This window comes from Lissotriton helveticus, chromosome 1_1, assembly GCF_964261635.1.
Source record: "Lissotriton helveticus chromosome 1_1, aLisHel1.1, whole genome shotgun sequence".
NCBI lineage: Eukaryota > Metazoa > Chordata > Amphibia > Caudata > Salamandridae > Lissotriton > Lissotriton helveticus.
In genome coordinates this window covers 2087984979-2087989945 of record NC_136057.1, presented here as the reverse complement: position 1 = coordinate 2087989945, position 4967 = coordinate 2087984979, and positions in this window count along the sequence as shown.

Sequence of the window (4967 nt, the reverse complement as noted above, 5' to 3'; positions counted from 1 at the left end):
TTCAGTGAAGATGGTGGAATGGCGCACCTGATCAAGTAGGACTGGGATAAGAGGGAGTGGATACCTGTTCTTAATCGTGACCTTGTTAATTAGGCGACAGTCTATGCAAGCCCTTAATTCGTTATTCTTCTTTGGTACGAAGAAAAGATGGGAACTCACCGGAGAAGTGGAGTGACGTATGAATCCTTTTAATAAGAGATCATCTAAATATTCTCTCAGATATTGTGTCTCAAGTTCTGATAGGGCGTAAACGTGGCTACAGAGCAAAGTCGCCCCGGGTAACAGGTCTATTCGACAGTCGTAGGACCGATGTGGTGGTAACTGAGTAGCCTGTTGTTCGGAGAAAACATCCTGAAAATCCTCATATATTTGTGGCAAAGAAACGTCGTTACACTCTTCCTTGCATGACTCGATAAGAGATGCACAATGTACAGGTGTTAAAGGTTTTTGTTTGTCTTCGTAACAATTGTCCCAACAATGTCTAGAATCCAAAAGTAAAGTGCGTTTTACCCAATCAGTGTTTGGGTTGTGCAGTTGTACCACGGTATACCCAAGATAGCCCCGAACACAGATGTATCAATCAGATCATTCTAAGAGTTGGTGGAACTCAGGAACTTCAAATAATTATGAGAGCGGTGGTGTGTGTCATTTTTCAAGAGGGTTGGGAGCAGGAGTGGCTGTCTGTGAGGGAGGAGTAAGGCTAGATTGGGTGGGTGAAGTAGTGGTTTACTATGTACAGGTTTCTAAGATGGATGTTGTGGTTAGTGAAGGTTGTGTGTTGATGTGAGGGTGAGTCACTATATCACTTGTACGCTCTGCATACCTCACCACCCTTTAGCTCAACACAGTGTACCTACCACCTCTCTATAAAACTTCTGCAAAATTCCTCCTTTTCACTGAGGGAGTTGTAGCCCGTACCATAGACAGCTTTCCCGGTGTGAGGAGATTCGCAGTGATGAAGCAGGACACCTTTTTTTGGTGGGTGAGGGAAATCCTCCTTAACATGGAATACCACCTCTCAGCTAGGTTGTTTTTCCCTGCTTTCTAATCTTGCTGAAGACCCAGGTGTTTGTTTGTGAGTGGTAGTGATAAAACTGGGAGTAAACACCTGCAGGTCTATAAATATACCCTAACCCTCTTTGTTGTGTTTGATAATCACAACAAAGACAGCCATGCTATCACCTTATGAATGTAAGTATTGGACTTTTATTATTGAATGAAGTATTTCAGCATGAACTTCAATGGTCACCTTGCTTACCTCATGTGTGGCCAAAAGGCACCACTAAATTGATGTGTGTATTGCAATTATAGATATAATACGCTTGTCAAATGCCACTTCAACAACTTCACGGCTGTTCTGCAGGCCACCTGACTTGTTTTACTGGTGTGCACACTGAACTCTTCTCTTGCATGTGGGCAAAGTAGTTGAATTTGCCTACATAGATTCTGACAAGGGCCTGGTTGCTGATGGTGTAAGGTCCAGTATTAGCTAAAGAAATCAAATATGTAGATGTATACTTACATTTGACCATTTCAAGCACAGAAGAAATTGAAAGAGCTGCAATATCCACCTAAAAGAAGCATTGGGGAATGAAACATACCTCAAAACTAATCATAGTATCTGGAGTCATATCAGTATAGTTGAAGACGGACTGATTTGTTAAGTACTAAAAAACTGCACATAATCCTAATCATAAATTAAACAACTTATCTAACAGAAAGCTACTATCTGCTGTAAGCCTGTCTAGTGAACAATATGCAACTTTTAAAAGAACAAGGGCACTATGTAATAAGTAATTTACACTATACTTTAATTAAGAACTATAGGCTTTCAGAGCCTAAGCTGTAAGATGTAATATACTATTTGACTTCAAAACAACAAAGATCCAATGAGCAGATCCGGAGATATAAAATGTTAAATATGTGCAGAAATCAAGTGCTAAGAATCATAAAGCGCCAACCATGTTATCTAGTAGTGGCACACCTGAACAAGTCCCAATTACAGGCCAACCGTGTTGGATTATGAGCTGGACACAGGACTGAGTTCAGCCCGCTGTCAAATTAACTTGTGACCTGGATGTTGAGATGCTGAATTCTTGTGTTGAGCGGCACAGGCTGGCGTTGAAGTGTTGTCAACGTGGAGCTGTGATGTGAGTTCCAGCATTGACATGTGTTGGGCAGCATCACACCTGATTAGCCGTTGACAGGAGCTTGTGATGTGATGTACCCTGCGTCATCACCAAGGGTGCTGCTGTGTTTGCAAAGACCTGTTCTGTGATACATTGATGCATGGTATGAGATGTGTCTCGTTGGGCCTGTGTCAGCATCAAGGTGCATCGGAGAAGTCACTGGTGCTTGTAAGGACTTGTGCTGTGATGCATCAGCGCAGGGGACGAGATGAATCATGCTGGGCCAGCACTGCACGGAGAGGCGTAGAGTTGTGTTGACATTGAAGAAGTCTGTTATATCCTTGAAGCTTGAACAGGGGCCAGCCAACTGGCCCTTGGAGGTTTCCTGGAGTCCTGGGTCTACACATGCAGTCTGGTCTCCACATGGTATCTCACAGCCGTAGAAGAATCATTGTGTATCAACAGCAGGTCTTTGGCAGCAAATGCAGGGCCTAAGAGGCAACAGTGCAGACAATACAGCTGGGAAATCATTCTTCCAGAGTCCACAGGGATAGCAGTGATCTGAAGAGTTTATACCTGGTGCCTTTTTTAACGTGGCAGACATTTCTGAAGTTTCACCCATAGAGGTGTCTGGAATTTCTTGCCTCCCTGCCCTTTTTACGGTCTAGGCTAGTGTGGAGTCCGTTTTGTGTAAACTGAGCCAGTACCTTTGAAGAGCGAGTATGAAAGGTGATTGGTCCACCCCCTATCAAGTCAGATGACACCCAGATCCTCCTTTGTGATACTGTCTATAAGGAATACATACAAAGGCCAACTGCACCTAGTAATGCGACCCAGGAACAGGCTGCAGGTACCAAATAGTTAGGACAAGAAAATGGCAACTTCCTAAAAGTGGAATTTTCGAAACTGTGACTTAAAATCTGACTTAACATAAAGAGGATTTTAAATTGCAATCCCTCTGATACCAAATTTGACTTTCCTACATGTTTCCAATCAAATATTAGCACTTAATACATGTAATAAGGTAGCCCAATGTTAGCCTATGTGAGAGGTAGGCTTCACAGTAGTAAATAAACAGATTGAGGATTATGTCTCAGCTCTGCGTTCTTTAGCTTGTTCCTGTGCTTTCGAAACAATCTCTTATGAAAAAGTTCTTAGAGATCAGATTATGAGGCGAACAAAGAGCAAGAAAATTCAAGAGAGACTTTGGCTTGGCACAGAATCTTCTCTCAGTGCTGTTATTAATATTGCAAAGGGTATAGAACAGCCAGAATTGTTTGTGTCTGAAATTAGAGGTACAAGTGTTAAACCTCAAGTTCCTGAACCTGAAGTTTCTTTAGTTAAAAACCAAACTAATCCTCATTTTTCTTCCAAAGGTTCGTTTAAAAAAGACAGTGATAAAAAACTTGGTGATAGTAAGAATTTCTCTGACAACAAGTTTTCTCAAAAGAGGAATATTTCTTGCTATCGTTATGGAAGTTCTAACCACGTTGGTAATTACAGAGGCTGTCCTGCTTGGGACAGGGTGTGTGTTAAATGCAAAAGAAAAGGGCATTTTGGTAATGTATGTCGTTCTTTTCAAAGAGTTAACTATTTTTCACAAGAGGAAGAAGAAGTTCTCCATAGTTTTAATTGCATTCTTTCTGTTGATGAAACTGAACACAAAGAATTTCCCTCTTGCCCCATTTTAGTAGACAATATTTCAATTGAATTGATGATAGATTCCTGCTCATGGTATACTATCATTGGTTTAAATATGTTCAGAAGTTAATGGGACAACAGAGAACTACTATTTCCTGATATTCATCCTGGAGGTTACACTTGACAGAAAATAAATTTGGAAGGCTATTTTTGGGCTACCATTCAAATTAGGGATAGGATCACCAATGGGAAAGTTTATGTGGCTACTAAAGGAGTAGCTATTCTTGGGTAGCCACATCAACGCGAACTAGGAATTAAACTTGATCCTAATTCCAATCCTCCAGTATGTTTTATAGATTCGGAAGTGAATACTCTAGTTGAGACGAATTCAAGTGTGTTTGTGGAAGATTCATGTTTTGTTAATAATCTTAAGAGGAATTTCCCTGATGTCTTTAAGGACACTCTTGGCAAATACTCTGATTTTAAACATAAAATAATTCTCAATGAAAATGCGGTTTCTGTTAGAGACAAGGTAAGAAATGTTCCATTAGCTTATAGGAGTAAACTTAAAGAAATTTTGGATGATCTTGTTTTGAAACAAATTATTGAACCCATTGAATCCTCCCCTTGGGTATCTCCCATTGTTTTATCGCTTAAGAGTTCAGGAGATCTCCGCCTATGTGTGGATCTCCGCAGTTTAAACCAAGAAATTTGGGTTGATAAACACCCCTTACCAAATATTCACGAATTAATTTCCTCTCTATCTGGTGCCACTGTATTTTCTACAATTGACTTGGCCAGTGCATATCACCAGGTGGAGTTACATGAAGAATCTAAAAAGCTAACTGCATTTGTTACTCCGGAAGGCATGTTCCAATATTTAAGAATGCCTTTCGGACTAGCTAGTGCTGCCTCTGTCTTTTAACGGTTGATGAAAGATGTGCTCAGGAATTGTAATGGTGCAATAGCTTTTCAAGATGACATTCTGGTATTTGGTAAAGATTGTAATGACCATGATTCTAATTTACATTCTGTTTTAAGCAGTGTTCAAGAGAAAGGTCTAACTCTAAAGTTTTCCAAATGTAAGTTCAGACAGTCTAAAGTTGAGTACTTGGGCCATGAAATTTCAAGAAATGGTATTAAACCTAAACTTAACCATGTTAAAAGCATTACCTCAGCTCCCATTCCCACTTCTAA